General features: G+C 38.3%; 1 protein-coding gene across 1 annotated transcript in view; it reads right to left on the bottom strand.

Moving 5' to 3' along the window:
• Positions 1-22788, bottom strand: part of ZNF521 (zinc finger protein 521) — a gene marked incomplete at both ends in the record, with an annotated part of 180923 nt that overhangs the window by 68697 nt on the left and 89438 nt on the right. The window lies entirely within an intron of this gene.

A 22788-nucleotide genomic window follows, 5' to 3' on the forward strand; every position in this document is an offset into this window, starting at 1 on the left:
ATATATAATAAGAATAAATCTTACTGCTTTTTTTGCTGGCGATGACTAGAAGAAATATGGAGGCAAAGACTGAACATTTCTACCACGGCCAACACATGTTCTGATGGGTCTCCAAACTTCTTTTCCCTTGTTTCTCAGTATATAAGCTTAACATTTGCCTTCCCTTTTGGCAGCTATGAGTACCACATTGTGCAGAGAATCACTGTGCCGGACTAGAGGATGGGGAGCACATGTGTGAGAGAGGAATTATATGGAATTATGTCAGAAGAGCCCATGCATACTCTATGCCCAGACTTTTTGCACTGCAACGTATCATCTGCAATAAAAATTCAAATCAGTCAACAATCTCCAGCAGAAAGAGTACTTATAAAACATGGATGCATCACCATAATTTTGGGCTTGCTATCAGCACCAGCAAAGAGTTGGCAGTGACATCACATCTACACCCAGATGGCATTTTCATTTTACTGGCTACATTGTTCCTTATGGATTTGAAAAGGGAACCTACTCAGGCCTTGTGGCTGCAGTTTAGAACCTATTTTCGTTTGGACTCTCTGCTACAGGAAAATGTACAGAAAATGGAGAAAAACAGAAAAACAGTGCAACACCTAGACAACCTTCCCAGCTCCCCGTACTCACTATCTGCGCCACCATTTTAATTTGACATAGTTATTCAAATTTGGTGGGTACAGAAATAAACCATAATATTCTGAAGCCGTCACTGCATATTAGAGGATACCATTCTGCAAAATCTAGACTCTAAAGTCTTCAGGATGAGGACCTCATCTTTCTTTGTCTCCCAAGGTGTGCATTTGTGTTTTTACTTGGTAAAAGAATAAACAGCCATTATCCTCCCCTACATCCCTTCATTACCTTAAAACCTGACATTTTGAAGTAAGTTAAGGACTGCAAACAAACACTCTTTTAATAGATCCACTGTCTTCTTCCTTCCACAGCTCTAGCAATAATTATGTTTCTCTTGTCATTTATTTTGGAATAAATGTGTGCTGCACCTGTACTTCATGTACGGCTCCTGCACACTTCCAGTGTTCTCGGTGGCTTTGGAAAGAGGAGAGTGGCATGCTCACACTGCTCACTGGCTCCATTTCTCCTTCTCCCCGCCCCCCACCCCCGTCTTCTTCTTTCATGTCATTTTGAAGCAGTTTTTTTTTCTTTCCTATTTCTCACTAATCTCTAATACCAGCCTCTGCCATCCACCCCATGGATGTGCTTTAGAAGGCTGCAGTTCACTGCTGATCAAGAATGTGAAGAAGTCTTCAAGATAACTATATCAACAGAAATAGCTAACGTAGCAAGCCAAGCTAATTAAAACATAGTGAATTAGAATATAGCTACGTGAGTAAAAGATACTCAGAAAAAACCCACAGAGCTGCCCACTAATACAGCTAAAAGAGCACCAGAGTCTTGCTACTTAATTGCACAGGCTACTGGCAAACAGGTTTTAGCTACAACAGATGACTCCCCTTTAGCATCCAAGTCCTATGCAGACTATTCTAAATCAGCCTTTATTCATTATGATGAGCTACTAAGAATTACTTCAGAATCTACAGTTAGTGTTAAACAATATTTGTTTAAAAAGGATTTGAGGGAAATCTTGTTAAAAATTCTGAACGGTATTGGAATTTTGAGCGTACGAGCTTGCCATTCTAAACCATTTGATTAAATTTAACCATAGGAAACTCTTCCAAGACCTAATGAAGCAGCAATTACATCTGAAGAGGGAGCCAAGCCAAGAATTCTACCATTCCAATAGCTCTCCTTTGAACATCATGCTACAATATCTAATCTGCTCAGTTTTGAGTTTACAGATACAATAAAACTCCAAGCATTTGGATTTGTATAAAATAAACCATATAGACAAATATGGTACATATATATATATATTTAATATAAGGAGCCTATTGTTTAAAAAAATTGAGATACTTTGGAGATTTTAAATATTTCCAAAAAAGCCCTGTGCATGAAATAGAATCCAGATGAATTTAAAAATTATGCAAGTATTTTCTGGGTCTGGCTGAAAAGCAGATGCTGCCTCTGTGCTCACTCTCCATCTTTCACAGTACTTTAATATGAATTTTGACAAATAGATACAGAATTGACCAAAAAAAAAAAAATGAAATAAGGACAGATTGAATGCTAACATTAAAAAAAAAGCTGGACTTCCTTAATCCTAATTTCAGTTGCTTTGCATGAGCATTTGCTCACACTTCATCATAATCACCTACTTGGTAGCTCATTGTGCTGGTGTAAGTGGGATAAGAATCAGTCCCACCACTTTTCATTTTGATTAAAAGGAGGAACTGTTAAAACGGGATAATGGTTTCATTTGTCATGCCCTCAGCAAATGTAGATTGTTTGGTCTTTTCACTAACATTATTACATTGCACAAAGATGACCCTTTTTGTGATTTAAAATGTAGCTACAGCAATCCAAGCACAGCCAAATCGATGAAGGCAATCTTGCTCTATTTCCACTTTTCCAACATTTCTTTATTACATGTTACAGGACATTTTAGCATAATATCTCAGAGGTCTTGAGATACAGAAGACAGAGAAATAATGTTGAAAAGCAATTCTTCACATTCAGCTTTCACCACATCAAGTGCAAATGGTGAACTTGAAAATAAAATTTGCTCCTTCAAAAGTCCACATCTTTATCTCCTTATCTCGTGCAAAGAACACACATTCATTTCCAGTGCCTCAAGGTAAAGACTAAGGCATCTGTCACAAGAACAGTGAGCATCTGAAGTATTTGGAAGCAATATTTTCATAATGTTCCTTTGGACGAGAAGTGGGGTTACTCAAAACTCATAGAGATTATTAGGTTTACATCCACACAGCAGATATGGTACCATATTATTTCCCATCAACAGGGTTCTCACCTGCTGAGAGTCTCTCCTTGGTTCAAGACAGCCATTTATTATGAGGCATTAGCACTCTACTTCACAAACCAAAGTTATCCCCCATCAGTGAACTGGGCAAACCTGTAATACGCACACTCAGCTCAGGAGGACTGTGTTTACCTATCTTTGGAGCCCTTTATTTTGGTGATTTAATACGTAAGCAATTTCTTACTTCAGCAGATTTGTTCTATGTTATCAAGTCAGGTATTTCTGGATAAATGTGTGGGTGTTTAGAAGACTCACAGGGCTCCCCAGAGCTCTGCAGTATCAGTGGAGTATGCACTGACATCAGGGACTCTTTACGACAAGAAAAGCTGATCGGCTGCAAGCTTTCCTGTTGATGAATCCAACTTTTCACCAGGTCTAAACTAAGCCTGTGGGTTTTGTGTTTTTTGATTCTTAGCCTTCTTTGAGGCCCGCAGAAAGTTATGAAATAGATTTTTCTAGTCCTCCCAGGAGCAAGGCCAGGTTCACATCTTGACCTCAGAAACAAAGCAGTCCGCGAAACTCAGTCTTCTCTGCCCAACATAAACCAAACTACAACATGCAACATAAGGCAATATTAAGAGTGAGAAATGACAAGCAATGTATCAGTATTGAGGAAAAATAATAAAACCCAGCCATATTAAAAATTCCAGCAACAACAGCACTGAACAACACAGTTTTGTCTCTGCTACAGCCTTCATTACCAAGTGTGGAAGCACAATATTCATCTGCAAAGAGTGCTTAGTTGGAAGGAAGATTTCCATTTCAAGTCAACAAAATCCTTTATTGTAGGGCACTATTTGTTTGTAGATCTTCTGGTCATATTATTCTGTAACTATTCTGGCATATAGCTGGGTAGTGTAATGCACAGCTACATACAGACTCTCCCAACAAGACATACTAATGAAAATACAAAATAACCCTTACAGGACTGAATCTCCTCTCAACAATATTAATGTAAATCAGCTCAGTCAACTGGGGGACATTGATGTGAAACTCAAAGAGGAAAGAACTGGGCTCTGATGCTTTTAACAAGCTGCCCAAATATGTTTTAGAAATGTGAAGGCTGATAAAACTGTGGGTTCAGGAGCTTGGAAGACAACAGAATTGTAAAAATGATAAATCCTATTTTTCATGGTGAAACAGCAGAATATGGCCCAGGAATACATAAATACTGAAGTGGATGTCACTACCAAAAGCATCAACAGTTTAATACAAGTAAGAAACCAGATTCTTATCAAAGACCTCTGGATTGGAACAGCTAGTTCCTATTAGCATGAGTGACAGTGGTGTTTGTGCAAATCCCATGTATGCTGACGGAATATGGACCCTGAAATCTCTGTGACCTTGATGCGCAATATTTATATCTACACCTTTAGCCTCCTGCACGTAATGAGATGCAATCTTTGAGCTTTATGCACTTCACCAGGCATTCAATTAGAAAAAGCAAATTTGGAGAGGGGGGGGGGAAGAGTGCTAAGCTATTTAGACAGAAGGTAGTGAATCAAAAATTGCAAAACTTCAGCTTTCAAAAATAGCCTAAGTGACCTCTTACAATACTCTGACCACTCCATCACAAGCAGGAGGCAACCCCTGTGAAGAGCGAATTCTGGCAAAGTTCTCTCTTCACAGATGATGCACAGCTTAAGCTATAATGAGTTTTTGGGTTACAAATGCTGAACACATTAATATTCCTTGATGATAATTATCACAGTATAAGCACCTTTCCCAATGTGAGTAGCATAAAGCAACTGAAGCAGCATTTTTACTACATTTGAAACAAGCTGGAAAATGGGATTTTCTACTCTCGTAACCTGAGGTCAACATACATCAAGCTATGCATATTAAGTATGTCTACCCTATATAATAATATAGACCTCCCCATATACTCACACACATGCAGGCAATTAACACCCTAATTTTTTGAATACTTAAACAAATATTCCATACATATGAACATGATTTCTCAAGCAAAATATATCCAACATTTTAAATAGGACCCAAATAATTTGTAAACAGGCTACACTGCTATTTCTTTGAAAAAGTGAGCCATTTTTGTACAGTATTAAAAAAAAAAAGGCAGCTATTAGCTGATTAACAGTTGATGCAAATTGAAAATTAAAAAAAGCCCAAACCGATACTGACCCAAAATGAGAACAAAATTTGCAGAAAAACACTGCTTTCCACCTTCATGTCTTAAACTAACCTCTACATGCAACACTAAGTGTGGCTTATACCACTATGTGATCCTTTCCACCACCACAGCGATCCTTTCTTTTCTTATGAACACCTGAAAATACAGTCCTTCAGTGGGCTCAAATTCTTGCACACAGCTCACAGACTAAGCAGTAAGTAGGAGGACTGGAGACACCCCCAGGGAACAGATGAGCAGGAGCCTCAGTCCATGCAATTGAGCACCTGCAAAGCTGTTCCTTACCTGTCTCTGCAGCCAGGAACTGCAGCACTGCTGTGCTGCCTCTGCATGGGGCAGGAACGTACTCATCCAGGCAGCAGAGGCAAACCCACTAATATAATAGCCAGACAGGTTCACCCAGCCTTTGTAGCCTAGTCTTAAACATGAACAGGGGCAAAAAGGGTTGTGCAGCATGCATAGAACCTAAAATCTGCGAATTACCCCAAGAAATGAGTGAATACCCATCGCATCACATATGGAGTCCAAATTTCTTCTGAAGAGAACACAAGATATGCTTCCTTAAACGGTATAAATGGGCTTAGCTGTACTTTAAGTGCAAGCCATTTAATTATTATACAAGTACTTACTGAGGATTAATTAGCATACAACAAGGATCTGAAACATGCAGACGTTTGTTAAAGAAGACAGGGTTTCTAGCGATTTATTATTGTTTGATTAACAACATCATGCAACAACTATGTTATTAAATCTCTGTTTTGCAGACTACAGAACCTAAAAGTGTTACCTAGTGATGAACTGTTACCCTCAAAAAAGGGTAACATCTTGATCTTTGCTTTTCTCTCACCCCCAACTCAGAAAATGCTCATTGTTACAAATGATGTTATGATAAGGAGCCTTTGAAATATCACACTGTGAGTTGCAGGGTTTTTACTAAATGCTATATATAATGCTGGTTTAATATTCTGTGCAAATAAACTCACTGCAGCTTTCTTCTGACAAAATGGGAGTCAGTTTGAACTCTTAATCCGAAAAATGGGAATCAATTCTTGTGTTCCGTGGGTGTGAAATCTGCTGAATGTATTTATGTCATGTTGTCCCGCACTTCCTTTAGGAAATATGCCATGTTATAACCATTGCAAGAACTAGAACATAATTTTTACTTATGTGCTGCAAAATGTCTCAAAATCCCACTTGGATATATGGCAAGGTTTTGAGGGAACCTTTGCTAAATATTTAACAGCACTATTGGCTTATTAAATACTGTAATGTGAAAGCCATGAAAGGATGATATAAAGCACATGACATTTTTTTTTCACTTCACATTGGTGCTCACTTTGAACACTGTACAAGCCCATTCATCAGAAGAACTGATGCATTCTAAGAAGTATTCCTTCTTATCAGATAAATGTAGCAATGGCATCTTGCTATTATACAAATGATTAAATCCCTCCTTGGGTAACTGTGTAAGATTTGTTCCTCTGCAGTTAGAATGGCCTCTCCATCCTCCCCACTAAAATATCTGAAAAGATCATGTCTGAAAATTAGAAGTGATATAGTGAAATCAGGCTGGCACAAGATATATTGCTTATATGAAAGGCAAACCTAAGGGAAAAAGGAGTCAGGTACAGAACATGCAGCTTTGGTTTATCATACAGAGAAACTGCATGGCTGACCATTTTACAGGTAGAAAATTGAATCCGTTTCTCTCGACATCACAATGCATTTGACAGCAACATAATACAGTGACAGTCACGTTAAAAAGCAGAAGAAAGACTGAAAATATTCCATAAAAATAAGGACTTCCACTGAAACAAAATTAAAGTAACTTGGCTCACAAGAACAGATGTGTTTCAGTAGGAAACACTGAAAACAAATTTAAATCCACTATGAAATATATTAATACAAACTATCAAAAAAAATCTCTTGGCATGGAATTGCCTGCAGAGTGTGCATTTATTCTGTAAACACTGTAACAATGATTATCTGTCCTTCCAGCTCTCAGTGGAGACTCCTGCTTTTGAAAATGTCTTGTGGTGACTTACTAAATTCAGGCTATTTCAATTAGTATTACTGCACATTAAAAATTAATTGTATTAAAGAGTGGATTAAGGTTTAAATTTCAATTCTGCAGTGTGTGTGCTAGAAATGACAGCTAAAAATCAATGCTCTCTGGCCCATAATCGGAAGTTTGTACGACCGAATAGTGTGGAACTGGCGTCAGTTTTAAAAGAATTGATAGTTCAATTCAAGGTGTGTCAGCTCTAATTCCTGACTTAAATGGGAATGCTACATGGCCACAGTATTAAGCTAAAGAAACTGGGGAAAAAAAAAAGCTGCCTTGCAATGAAAAAAATGTGTCATCCTCACAAAGATGGAAAAAATCCAAATTACAGCTCAAAATTCACGTTTGGTATCACTGAGGGAAAAAAGATGTTTTAATGGGATGATGACTTCATTATGGAAGACATATTTTTTTCCCTGCATTTAAAACATGTTGTTAAAATACCACTCGGAATTGCAATTTAGGTCCCAATCTTACAAACACTTGAGAACATATATAGCCTTATTCTTGCATAAAAAGGAAGATTGTGGCATCTATTCATGTGAATAAAATCAGATGTATGTTTATATGTTTTCAGGATCAGACATTTTCATTACAATTCCTAATGTAAGGTGCATGCAAGCCCATTTCAAACTTCCTGTGTGTGACGACCCACATGCAGGTATACAAGTGAGCTGGAGGACCCTGTGACACTCTTGCTTTGGGACACTTCTCTTCGTCCAGTCCTAGCAGGAACAACACCAACGAACATGGCCACTAGAGCCGCAAGCCAACAATCTTGGGAGACCTGATTTTGCGCAAGTCATGCGAAAGAGCTTAAGTTCCTACTTCCACCCCTTAGCGGAGCACCAGTGGGGATGCTGAGTCCCCAGGCTGCGCTGGGAGGGGTGACAGGAACATTGCTATCAAATATATCAAATGTGTAGGTTGATTAGGCATCAGGCTACAGTGACAAGGCAGTACTCGTTGTAACTCCAGGAAGTATGTCAGCTAGGGTCTTCTGAGCTGCCCTGTTGTAGAACATAGGACAATTATTTGGCCCACACACATATGAAATCAATTATTATTTTCCACTTTATTGTCTGACAAATCAGTTAAAACTTGCCTTCCTGGATGAAGGCTGTTTCTTGTACAACTAAGGCAGAATACTGCACTTTTACCCAGCTGAAGTTTGCATTTAGACATTGCTGCTGTAAGTTGGAAAGATTTTTTTAGAAGAAAATGTCTTTATTAAAATATTTGTATCTTCTCAACAGTATTTTTTATTACTTGGGTGAAACTGAATATTGCTGAAGGTTCCTTGAGATCATGGCACTGGATGATAAACTGACACCACTGCTATAATTCTTCCTTTGAATGTGAACGCAGTGCCAAAAGGAAAGGAAACAGCTCAAACAAAATCATTTTTGCACTCTTCTGTATTTTAAAATACATGGGGAATAGCAAGAAGGGGAAAAGCATGCTCCACTTGTTATAAATCTAGTATTGTTCCTGTCTGGAAATGGTTAGCACCGTGCCTGTCACTTCTATCAGCCACAAACTAATTTTTTTAAGAGCAAATCATGAAGAACACTGCAAGTCTAGAGAACAGACCAAGCTGGCATCACAAAAGTATTGCAAAGCCACCCAGGATACCAGAGCCTGGAAATGAACAGTCATTGGTGTGTACCTAAGAGACAAGTTGATGTCCAAAATGTTTTTAAAGGTCCCCTGTGCTGCATGGATGTCCAACAGCAAGTTTGGCATCAAGAGAGTAAAAAAGATGGGTTGTAATAACAACAATAAAAAAAATAATCTGGTGCGAATAGACCCCAAGGTGTAGTAGTCATCCCCATGCAACAATCACCCTTCACTGCAATTTAGTGATGTTGCTTCATTACAATACAGCATACAAAAGGGGCAATATTAAGGCATCCTATTTAAAGCTACAGGATCTGTGGTGCCAGCTATAGCTGGTACTGAATCAGGACCATAGATTAAAAAATAAGGTAATTTCAGCAAAGAATACTAAAAAATGAGCACTCTCCTGAAGGCGCACAAGTGTGTCATTTCTACAAGCCTTAGCCGAACGCCACAAGTGACTGAAGCTAAAGACTGCCAATATATTTTATACTGTGAACCCACAAATCCATTACAAAGCACAGCAATAATTGGTTGCAAAATAATGATAGTCGAGGAAGACAAAGAAATGCAACTGGTTTAGGCAAGGAAGAAAATAAATGTTTTCGTAAGATAGCAGAATATACAGAAATGGAGAAAGAGATCTGCACAGGGTACAGGACCCACAGAGTAGGTGGACCTTAAAGCAACTTTCAGAATTGCAAAAGTGACAACGGACAATTCTGAAGAGGAATAAGACAATGCTATTTTCTCATGGAAGCCATCACAATTTCTGTTAACTCCCTGTTAACTGGTTATGACTGGGGAATAAATGAAGGACAAATTTTGTTGTGTGCAGAAGGTGATGTCAAGAATAGAAATCAGCTGGATCACATCTGTGAGAGTGATGATGCAGAAAAAGGGAGGAACAACATTTTTTTTTTAACTGACCTCTGAAATAGATAGCGAACATGAACTAAATTTGGGAGCTCTAAGGCAAGCAGCAAAATTCCCCACTAGCCAAAAGATAATAAAAACCACAAAGAATTTAACAGTTTGTAATTTACTACGTTATTGTACTTTTCCTTCTTAACGTACATTAACAAATCTGTCTTGGAAAATCTCTGTGCATAAGTAGTGTCTCCATTTCCAGTTCCAATGACCTGTTCTAGGCTACTAAAGAAGTCATTGGGAATGCTGGAACCACCACAAACTCACGCCCATTCTGACTCCTGTTTCAACATTTTGAAACAGAAATTGTCTTTGTAGTCTGTCAAGCTAAGACTTGAAAACAAGACTTTGAAAAAAGGAGTTCCCCCACCAAACAAGAAAGGAGAACACCATAATGCAAAGAGAGAAAGAGAGACAGGAAGACTGTAACGCCATGAAGAAGCTAACCACATTTTGTAGGAGATAAATGGCATAGGAGAAATCGGAGTCAAAGAGCCTTCCAAATCTACTTTTTAAGAAGATGAACGGGAAGGATACATATAAGAAAAACGGGCAGCTAAAGTGTATAGAGAGTGTTTCTCTTGTCATAGAAGAGAACAACCTCTACTGAAGCTTTACGTTAAAGGAGACAAAATCACCAGCCCACAAAAAGGCTGGCCTGGAGGACCCATCACAAGGGTTGAAAGAGATGCACATGCAGCACAAAAGCGGCAGTTGATGTAAAATACAATAACTTAGGTGACATATCATAGAAATTAGAGCCCTATTTTCTGTCACCTAATTTATTCCCATGGACCACCATGAAGGATTTTTCCTGGTGGTACAATTCCGGTCTACCGCCAGGCATACTCCATCACTGGTGCAAATGCAGCAGCAGGCAAAAGTAGAAAACTTTTCCATTATTAAGAAGTATCTTAAGACTAAGTTTTCTAGCCTAGCTCTCTGCTCTAGCCTATTTATTTCGGTTTTCACTTATTTAATTTTAATTTCAATTTGTTTTCATTTTAGCCTTTTTCTAAGCTCAGCTATATTTTTAATCAAAAAAGGTTAAAAATACCATCCCTGTTAAGTCTGACTTGAAGAATAACAGCACTCATGGAGTAATGTGGGTTAAAAGTTCAAATTTGGCAAGGAAATGCCGCTCAGCTGAAGAGTATTTAACTGTGCTGGTGAAAATCGGATATGATTTGATCATGTTATGACAGTTTGCAAATCACACTTTGCACTAAGTGATATTTGGGTTAGGGTTTTTAACCAAACTTTGAAGCAAATGGAAGGCTGTGTTGCCTCTGAATGCCTAATTGAACAAGGTAGTAAACATCAACATCTCCCAAGTTGTTCAATGAACTACACAGTGCTCTGCAGAAGTGTCATCTGGGGGACTTGGGGTGGTGGTGGTGGTATTTCTTTGCACAGTTATCTAATGTCTTGGCACTCACATAGGTGTGCAACAAAAAGCAATGAAACCAGAAGCACAGTGGATTCATTGTGAAGGTTGTCTGTGAGAGGGCTGGGAGAAAGGATGCCTAGCCGAACAGCTAGGTATTAGGAATATACCGCTGAGGTGCCAAACTACAACACTCCAATAAAGTGCTGTGTGAGAGAAAATTCAAATTGTATAGCTAGGCACTGGAAAAAGAAAGCCAAAACAGGATGTTACAGGCATATCCTTAACTCTGGTTGCTGTACACGTGTTTTATGATTGTTTTTGATTATACAAATATACTACTACTTGTATCATTCACTCTTATCCAAACATGAGACTCATACCTTTCAGTATAAACACAGTGAATGAGGCAGTGTTTTGAAATAAGCTTTGTCCAAGACACTATGAATAGCATATTCTGTAAAGTCTTTTGGATAAGTACCACACATATAGGATTATATTCATGTAATAAAAGTAATGTGTTATATGGCTTTCCACCTTTGAGCAGGTCTCCTTCACTCTGCCCACTGCTTCGTTTCCTCTGGGGCTTTTCCTAATGCCCTGAATTGCACAATGTATTCAAACAGCAGCTTGGTTAAGAAAAACAAATCTGCCAAAAGGAGTGTTTCTTCTTCCTTTCTCCCTATACATCGAATTTACCTCTATAATTATGTTAGTTTAAGGCCACATGACAGAGTTACTCAATTCTGCCTCACTAATACATTGGTCCTACAATTTTACTTGCATGTTTCACTAAGAGGGCATATAATAATCTTCACAGGCAAGAATCCTGACATTGAGCTCAAAAGGCTTGACATTTTTGTGCACAGAAAACTTTAATTTGGCAATATCTACATTTCGCATTTATCAATTAGTTGTGGGTTTTTTGTTTTTTGGGGTTTTTTTTTTTTGTTTTGTTTTTTTATTTCACAGGTATTTATATCTGATTTTCTGGTTGCTAAAGAAGCTATCTTACAAGCTGAAGGCTATGATAGCTAGGCCGCTCAGCTTATATACCTATGAGTATAAGAAAAGGGTGCACTCAATCACAAAACAGCTTGTATTTTAAATAGGTATCACCGTTTTACTTTACTATTGGTTTTCCACTGGCTCCACTTAAAAAAAGTAACTCTGCATGTGAAAAAGGGTGTGCAGGAGTATCTTCTGACCATACCTGGTCTATGAGGCATGCAAAAGTGAGAATTTTTACCTACGTACAATTCTAAGCTCCCATAAAGGCTGAATTGAAAGTATTGCTTATTGAAAGTGCGGTGGTGGCTCAACCACTGTACTGAGGAGACAGAAGGAGTTACTTTTCTCAGTAAGGATCATTGAGTGTGTCACTGGTTAATTCCTGTTATATGCTCATTAGCATTACTCTCAAGTTTCTGGTTATCATATCCGAAATATTAAGACATAATAAGTACGAAGGTGCAGATAATTGGATATTAACCAGAGCATACTTGACTGGGCAGGAGGTAGGGCCTTGCTTAAACTAATCCTGAAATGTATTAATCACCAATTAATGAATGGGTTTCAAATTCATTTTCTATTATAGAACACCTCTGAGTATCTAAGCTTTTTCTAATAAAATGAGTTGGAATAACAGAATAGGAATAAGAAACACTCCAATCTGAGGTTGGTTTGAATTAATTCCCTATAGCTTGTTGTTAAGTTCATTGAAAACAATAGTCCTGACATGAGTGACTTTACATATATATATGTATATATAATACATATATTACAGCACTTACAGGCTCTATTTGCAGGTGCAAATGGTCATACAGAGGCTAAATTCAGAACAGAGCTAGTTCACCGGAGAACTGCTACAGCACTATCTATATTTCTTAAGAGCAAACATAGGTCTTTAAGACAAACGACGTAAGACCTGCATAAGTTCCAGGTGAATGTTGCCAACAGAAGATTTTCAGTGTGAAGACAGGTATACACGTACGCCAGCTTCTGTAAATAAAATAAAATTCAAACACCTCCTCTCTCCAGCCTGGCCCAAAATGTGGTCCACACTGGTCCACTCCAGTGACCTAGGCTCTTGGAGGGTGCAAGAAGTATGGTAGGGGAGCAAATACACAGAGATTATGAAATCCAGTTAGGAAGCTTGGCGGGAAGCAAGGATGGCGAGGGAGAGTGCTGTTAAGCTCAGAAGCCCCAGCTTTGAACACTTTGGCTGATTTTGTATTAAGCTTGCATGCTTAACTGGTGTTACTAACTAGCTTGACATAATTGTACTTTTCTCAGCTAACTGCGCATATTTAAAATCCAAAAAGAAATGCGAAAACCAGAAACAAAGTCTCAGGGTTTTCCATTTATTTATTTTTTATTTATTTATTTGTTTAAATTTAATATTCTTATGCATCCAGGATAATTTTTAAATGATACTTTAGCAATTTTATTATTTGAAATGGGTGCTCATTACTGCACCAGAAAAAAACCACCAGAGATCCTTATTGTTACTAATGAAGAAAATTATAACAGACATGGTTGAAGTACTATTATTCCCCTTTCTCTCTTCTTGCTGTCCTCAGTGTTATTTACATTGATGTGAATTGCAAGTAAACCAATATTATCCATCTCTCTGTTTTTTCCTTAATTTGTTGACTTTAATTTTAGTAAGTCTTAAATAAGCGCTTACTGAAGATGAAGTAAGATATGCAAGCAAGTAGTCCTTTTATCAACAATTTTGCCACAGAAATACACAAACATTTCAATGGCTCTTCATTAGCAAACAAATCAACAAGTGATATTTTAATGCATGACTTTATTCCATCTCTGTGGGGACTGTAGTTGAGAGTGTGATGTACAGTACAGAGAAAGGCATCATCAGCCACAATGTCCCAGGGCTCTATCCATTGAGGACTTCTCAGCCTCTGCTTAAAGAGTGCATTTAATTGACTGATAGACAGTAGCTTCTTTGTTCACAGAAGACAGCGAAGTAATGGCAGCTTGAAAATCGTACCATCTACAGGATCTCCTGAGACTAGTAACAGGGGGATATGTGTCAGGAATAAATAAATAATCTAATTATTAAGCCACTTCCTGTCAAGTTAACTCCAATTTGTTGGCTTTTGAAGGCAACAAAACGAGGCATTTTTCCTCATTATGCTTCTCTTTTTATACCACTGGTAATCACAGGCGGATTAAAGGGTGCCTGATTGGTTTTTTTGTCAAGGAACTGAGAAGCAGCCAACAGTACAGAAAAACAGAGTTGGGGTTAGAAGAAATTTCATGCTTGTCTCCTTTCCAGCTCCCTAACAGCCCACACTGCTGCCCCATACAGTGCTGCCAGCTGTACAGCAAATGTGTACCCCTCCAACGGCGGCCTACCAGGCCACAGGCTCCATCCTGAGAGCTGTGAGATACCTTGCAATCTTGGCAGGTAGCTACTGCTGTCATAGGCATAATTCTAAAGGTGACCTACGAAACCCCGTCAGCTCACCAAATGCAACAATATGAGCAGCTGAAGTTCGACACCCACTCTCCATATTGGCTTCTTTTGTTTCGCTTCCTGCGCTTACATCGCAGGGAGAAACCTCGGGACGCGCTCCGTCAAAGAACCGGAGGCTTCTCTGCTCAGAACAGGGATGATTTAGAAAAGCGACGGCGAGGCGACCCTCCGCGCTGACAGCTAAACACGGCCAAAGCAATGTGCTACGGCTCCTGATAAAGCCTGCGATACAAATGGTCAGCAACAAAGAACAAAAGGGAAGGCTGACACGGTGCCATTAATTCAGCCCGTGGTGCTTAAGTGTTAACATGCACGGTATATCACTGCAGTGGCTCAGAGGAGAATCTTACAGCAGGTAGAGGGAAAAGAACAACTTTCGCACTGCCTGACATTATCTTTCGAGAGCGTCCCCTTCATCAAGTGCTGTTCACACCACACGCTTTTCTGCAGGAAAAAGTCTAAAGCTTCCGTGTGCTTTACTTCATTTCTTTACAGATTAACTCCAGCCTGAATTGCGGACAATTTTCAAACGCTTCTTTTAGTACTATTATCACGACTTATTATAATAAGACAATTTAATTCTATTTTATTAGAATTTTTTAAATCCAAAGTGCTCCCCCCCCAAAAAAAAAAGGGTTCATATATGTTTGCATACTATGTCCTGATTTTAAAAGCCCAGACTGAAAGCTGTCTCAAAAAGCAAGCAGCCGCCCCTGCTCCAACCCCCTGAAATGAAGCCCCAGCTCCAAGCAGAGCAGCTCGGTGCGTGACAGCAGGCACCCTGGGGCATGGCGGGTGGCAGGGTGCCTGCAACCCAAACGAGCAGGTGACGCACCTGACCTGACGCCCGGTGCATGGTGCTGCTCCAGCGTGTTTACAGCTGCCTTTGCCGTTTCCAAACACATCTTGAATTTTTGTGAAATTGCGCAGATAATTAAAGCCTCTTCATATTTACAGTCTGCTTCATTGGTACCATGAATTCTGTTTTCAGTTACTGTCTGCAAATTCCCTCTCTGCCCAATTTCATACTAAGCAATAACACTTCATTTTACATAAGTTTTATCTGATGTCCCCATACAGAGCTGCCAGCTGTACAGCAAATGTGCAGCTCTCAAACTGAGGCCTACTAGGCCACAGGCTCCATCCTGAGATCTGTAAGGCACCTTGCTGTCATTGGCAAGCGTTCCCTGCTATCACTGCTACCATCGCTCCACACTACACACAACTTAAAATCATCTGATTATTAGAATTTGTGGTCCACACTCCATTTTATCCTTTATTTAATCTATCCCCAGATCACACATTTGTTTAAATGTTTTGGCTGGTTTACAAATCATGCAGCCATCTGCACAGTAGGTGTGACACCATTTTTTAGACAAAAGTTACATTACAAAACAACAAAGATAAAGTCATTTGAAATGCTTTGGTGTTTGTTATTCTGCCTGGTTTGCTTGGACCAACTCTAAGAAATAAATAGAATTATCTGTGTAAATCGATGAACATCTATGAAAAACAACACCCAGCAGAACACAGAGCTTGCTCCATTACCTACGTTAATATCATGACAGCTGAGGAGAGATGACCTGGCCCACTTCTCATCTCTCCTGTACAGATGGCTATTAAAGAGAAAGTATCCCTTTTGTATGGTCCATGCAGAAACCCTTTATGGGCTTTTCAAATAAGCCAGCATTGCCCACAGGAGAGTAGCTTCCTGTTAGTATTAAACAGCCCAGATTTCGCCTATTTTGTAACCCAGTTCCTCACAAAATAAACCTACGTTTTCTCAGATTTAACTCCAAATGCTGGGTTTCCTGGGTATTTCAATTACATCTCCTCCTTTTGCAGACATAATGACCAAGTTTCCTCTAACTTTTAGGTAACTTCTTGACAGTTGTGAGTGTAAATAGGAGATTCCCAGGTATCAAAAAGATTTTCCAGTGCTAAGAGGGTACAATCTGTCCTTCAGTATAAATCAATGATTTCCATTTCTTACTACTCAGGAATCATCAAAAGATGACCAACAAAAGGAAGTCTCCACCTTCTTCCTCCTTTAGTGCATAGATGTGTATCTTTGGATTTTTTTTATCCAAACCTCGGGTAAGAGGGACTTCACAATGTCAGTTTTAGCGTAGAGTTAATTAAACTGAAGTGCTGAAGACTTACTACTTGAGGTCAACATGGTGCAACAAGTATTAGTTGTCCAGCACAGTTTTCTGTGTAAGTGAAAGGAAAATCACGGGGTTTAATGACCTGACCTTAGGCAGTAGACAAATAACAGAATGTGTGAATGCCACATGCTATTACAACCAAACTAAAATTTTCTCGGGCTGCAGAAAGCCAACTGAGATTTTTGTTGTCTTGAGATCAGTGTTGTGGTCCATATGTACCATATTGTGCACTTCACAAATGTGAGGCAAGTAAGATGATTTATTTTTATAGGTTTATTATGCATGTCGTTAATACATGCATAATGCAAACACATAACACATAAGCATATATAAATATTATATACTTACATCACTGTCACTGAAAATATCAAAAATCATGAGTTGCACTAAAAAGTGTCTTTATGTCTTTTAATGGTTACATACTACTTCTTATTGTAAAACATAGCTATAAAATTTCTTTGTGGGGAAATTAAAATGTTAGATCCCACTTTCTATACACTCTTCTATGTTTCAGCATAGATTTCTTTAACTGGGATTTAATGCAGTAGCTGCTGGTGTAAACTAGAATTCTTCTTGTTGACTGCAGGGTTGCTTCATCCTGTTTTCCCATTTGCTTCCTAACTTCAGTGCTTGGCATCTTTTTTTCTTTCCCTTCATTTCCTCCTCCTGCTCACACCTGCTACCTCACTCAATGCTATACAACATCCTCCCCTCAAAAACAAGCTCCCCCCCTCACCACAACAGGCTTCACAAAAAGTGATTTATACAGGATACTGGAAAGGTTAAAGAAAGAAAAGTCTGTTTACTTATCAGAAATGACCTATATAGAAATTGTCAAATGTAGGGTTGAAAAAAGGTGCTGAATCCTGACCGTGACACTCTTCCCCTTTGCTCCCCAGCTCTTCAGAGAGGTAGTGGCTCTTGCTACAACACTGGGGCTTACTTTTTTCATCAACAGAAGTAGCAGCAAACTACAAAGATTGTGGCTGTTTCCCCCTTTTATCATTCTCTTTGTCAGCCTGATCAGTCCTCAATGGCAAATGTGCTGCTCTGTTGTGCACAGCCAGCGGCTTGCAATTTGCTCACTATGTTTCATGAGACAGTTGTTTGTGGCTGTTTGGAACACATTTACCTCTTTGGGGATTTATATGCTAGTTGCAATGCCAACCTCCATAGTGATAGAGATTTCTTTCTAACTAAAATAGATAATTAGAAGCTGGTAATTATTGGTCAAGAATTATCAGAGTGAAAAAAATTAAGCTCTTCATAAATAGTTCTTGGCAATGTCATCTCTTTACATTATCTCATGCCTAACAGCACTTAACTCAGAGCACTTACAAATTTACACTACTGCTGTTGAGCCTCATAATTTTATATGGAGTAATTCCTTTTCTGAGTTAAACATGTCTATACTGCCCCAGTTTTGAGCCACTCTCTATGTACATATGTGCAAAATCCTAGGCAACTGTTACAGCAACTGTTTAGTCTATTTACACTGAACTGCATCAGATACTACAGATGTAAATGAATCAGTGGAAGAAAAAACAATGTTTAGCTTGTCTGCTTAAAATAACAAGGAAAATAATAGGAGGAGCAGTGGAGTGCAGCAAACAGAACACAAACAATGGCAGACTCTCTTCCTTACCCTCTCAGGTCAAATGCCAACTGTAAACTATTTGATGAAAACAAAGAGATGCCAGAAAGCCTCCCTTTTTCACAGACACCATGCACCCAGAAATAGAATTTTCTCAAAGAAAGCTGCTAAAAATGCTATGTATTCCACCTGTGGGGGGAAGATAAAAGAAAGAAGGTGGCTGAAGAATTACCCTTTATGCCAGCATTTCCTAAACACGTGAAACATACCTAGATTTACATTTCCTCCATTCCTTCTCAAAAGCTGAGAAACTGTTTTACCAACAAATTTCAATACACACACCCCTGCCCCAACAAAAATGCTTTCCAAACAAAAGTACATGCTTACATCTAGGTCTAAAATAATGCCTGTACAGAGGGCCTATTTAAAAAACCCCATGGTTTGACTTGCTTTCTGTCCGCTGGCATCCCCTCGCCTAAGCTTGAATCAGTGGGTAGTTTAAGCAAATACAGGTATTGCTAGGCAAGCATGGTGGTTAGAAATGTGTAGACAGATATGGGAGTCAGAACTCTTGAACTTTCACTCACTCAACGCAAGCCAGGAATTCCACTTCTTTGCCTCTTTGTCCTCACCTGTTCAATGGAAAAGGCTTACTGCTCTGTCCCTTCACAAAGATACTGGGAAGACTCAATTGAAGGCTGCAGAACAGTTTTAAAATGAGAAGTTCTAGAAGTAATGAACATGTAGTTACTGAGGAAAGTTACCCCTATGACTTTTTCTAATATATAACTTGTGTAATAATTAATGTAAATTATATTGTTGTCAAAGATGCTTCAGGTTACACTTCACTGGGTCATCTGAAGATTTTATTTTCCATTAGGTGGCATAATCCCTCTTGTTGAATTGATTGAAATGTGTAACAAAATCTGTAAAAACATATACCCTCCTAACAAAGAAGAGTAAGAGGCTTTTCAAATAGCCTCTAATCCTTCTTCCCCTGCTAAATGTCTAGTTGAGATTATATTTGATTAGACGAAAACACACACATACACACAACCTAAAAATATCTACCCTCAGTGGAGCTATTTTAGCCAACAAAGTAATTCCAGTTGTCTTATTTAAAAGTCTAAGTTTCACACTGGGGTTTTATAAACATATCTTTGCCTCAGTGACCTTCCATAATGCAACTTCTCTCTGTGGATGTTAGCAACATGAACTCAGTTTACATCCCAGGATCATGTTCAAAGGGCACTGTAATTAGATGGGACACCATCAACTTTTCTAGGCTCCCAAATGGTCAAAAAGTTGGTGAGTAGGAACTGTTTCCCTCATCTGGCTGAGCATGCATCTCTATCAGTAGTTCCCATCCATTTCTGAGTGGAGTCTGGCAGATGACTGTCCACGTTCTTGTTTGCCCCATGGTTCAATTGACTCTCCTTTTCTCCTTTCACTGAATTATGATTATGGCATAGAGTCTTCGAGTAAGAAGACACCACATCCATCAATAACCGCAACACGGATAATGCTAACATTTTACTGTGAGAGGAAATAACAGTTCCTGACACTGTGTGATGATGTCTGTAAAGGCATTTATTGCCCCTATATTTGATCTAGGGATTATCACATTGTTTGACTTTTTTAACTCCTGCCTTCCCAGATTACCTTTCCTTTCCTTCACATTTAAAGTCCTTTTTTTCTCTCTCTTTTCCCAGAGCTTTCTCACTTTCTCTTCTGCAGAGGAGAAAAGATACTTTGTTCTGCCCATCTCCTACTAGGAAAGCAGGGCAAGAAGACATATTTTATCAGATGCATGTAGAAAAGAGGGGGACCACTGTGTTTAGGAAACCATTTTTTCTTTTTTGGTAAATGTGCTGTCAATCAGCAAGTCGATATTCACTTAAGTGTTTCACCTAAAATATTTTTCAATTTGAATATTGATATGCATTCAGATATCTATGGCTGTATATATATGGGTAATGTATTATATATATTTACACAAATGGGCTTGCCTGTTTTCTGTATTATATATGAATACTATAAGCCTACCTACAGATGCACATAAACTAAGGCCAATTTTAAATAGCTTAATGTCACCCCTTGAACCTTTCTCTCTAGACAGAACACGGTCTTGGAAAAAGGCCTGTGAACAATGATATAAATTAAAGGGGAGGGGGGAGAGTGAAATTGGAAAGATAGCTAAGGAAAAATCCAATTAGTGATGAGAAGGCTAACAGAATTGGAGATCAGAAATTATTTTTTCCTGTGCTTCGATTGCGAGGTCACATTCAAAACTCTCCGGAACGCTGATATTCCTTTCACTCCACCCCAACACAAAATCCCCTTGCATTTGCTTAATCGAGGCTACATCATTAGGAGCTGCACTGTTAAGTCTGGCAGTGCAGATAAGAATCTTCCACTGAACACAGATTACCGCAAGCATGACCGGCAAATCTCCCTGTATGTTTTGCAAGCTCTTTCTTTATTTCACTGGGAAGATTTTATATTAAGCACATTTAAATCTGTGTCACTATGGTTATGTCATGAAGCAATATCATGCATGATTAGATACAACACAGACAAAACAATTAAATATTTTAAAAATTATTCTCTTTCTCATTCAACCTCATCCAGCTTTTAGAAATAAAACACAGGCAGTTAATAGCTCAGTTTAAGAAAATCTCCATCTCTGCAGATCTGCAGGCTGAAGCCAGCTAACTGGATTTGTCCTGCTTTACTGACTCTCTCCTCTTTTCTTTCCTCCCATTCTAACCCTCTAGTAAAACTCACCCAGAAAATAGAGAAAGAAAATAAAAGACAGAAAATCTGAGTATTTTGTGAAAGAAGTGGGTTCCTGTTCTGAAAATGTGAGGCACTGGGAAGTGTGTGGCAAGCACACACACCACTCTGCCATTCCAGCATCATTCGTTACCCCCACTGTCCATGTTCCCTCTCACATTTCGGTGTCACTGTATGTTGCACTTAAGAACATGTTGAACACCAGATTCAAAGAAAACAGCAGAAATTGTGAGTTCTGTTGTTGGTAATAACCTACTTTTAAATTCCACGTTACTGACCCAGATTGAATACTGTGAAGCAGTTCAAATTATCTCCTCCCCAAAGACATAAAATATCAAAACTAAAGCTTAATCCAACAGGCAAATCACTTTGCTCCTTTACAAAACCAGCTTGTCATTCACATTTATTCAATTCTATGACAAGTATATGAAATGTTCATGCTCTAAATGTATTAAAACCTGTTAATAAAGTACCCAGACAAATGGGCTATTAAGCTTTGGCAGGTAACTTTATTTTACAGTGCAGCCAAATTATTAATGTTCATTGAAGAAATCTGCATGTTACCTTGAAAGAAAAAAACAAGGAACACCAAAATATTTTTAAGTTAAAAAATGAAAAAAAAAACCCAAACAAACAAACAGAAAATTCTCTTCTGTTATATTTTTGACTATGGCTTCTATACTATACTGTTTGGTCTGTGCTTTGCATGCTTTTCTATTATTATAGCAAGAAAAACAGTGTAAGGGAGGCAGGAATATAAAATCAATGGTATCCATCTTTGTCTTGAAAAGTGAAATTTGGAAAAGAGGCTGAAAAAAATGAGACAACCCTGGCAATGTTATCTTATTAGCGGGCAAATGATGTGCTTGATAAATTTAATTGGCTGATAGAAATCTTAGTGCTATTACTGAGTGGTTACCAAATTGAAAACATTATGGATAAACCTAGGGGAATAAACAAATAATAGGAAAATATGAATATCAAAGAAAAAGCAGGTTTTGTTTTATTCCAATTTACAGCTGTAACAGCTTTGTAAACATCAAGCCAGGCTTAGAGTCGGGAATCCTAAAAGACTTTTTTAAATTCTTGTACCTAAAAGAGCAGATTCCATTACTGAATACTACAATTCCTGATTTTTTTTCAAATAAATTATAGCATGTAATTGTATACAGATACAATCAGGATTTTTTTCCACACTGCTCAAACACGACAAACAATACTATTTTATGGCCATTTGAATTATTTATGTTTCCTAATGACAAAAATTTGCCAGTTTTGATTTTGGTACCAAGGTGCTTGAGAAGTACACAGTAGTGTCATTACCATAATAACTTCTGAAATTAAAACCTGTCTAAAACTCTACGGAAAGCTAACATCCAGTTTATTACCATTCCTGTTAGTTTGTTTTCAATAATGCAAAAATGATTAGAAGTTTAATTTGCTAATCACCTGTGTTTTGACTGGCAGTGGATATATAATTCTCTGCAGAAGTCTAAACTAGCCCTTGCAGAAAATAAAGTATGTTAATGCTTTATCAAGTCTAATAATATGAATAAAAAAGTCTATCATGCCTAGGTTAATCATTGATGGATGCACAATTAATTTCTCCTTAACTCTGTTTAATTTTAGAGGCAATGATGATTATGAGTAAGAGAAATGGCTATCT

This window comes from Nestor notabilis, unplaced genomic scaffold (assembly GCF_000696875.1).
Source record: "Nestor notabilis isolate BGI_N333 unplaced genomic scaffold, ASM69687v1 scaffold8844, whole genome shotgun sequence".
In the NCBI taxonomy this organism is placed as follows: domain Eukaryota; kingdom Metazoa; phylum Chordata; class Aves; order Psittaciformes; family Psittacidae; genus Nestor; species Nestor notabilis.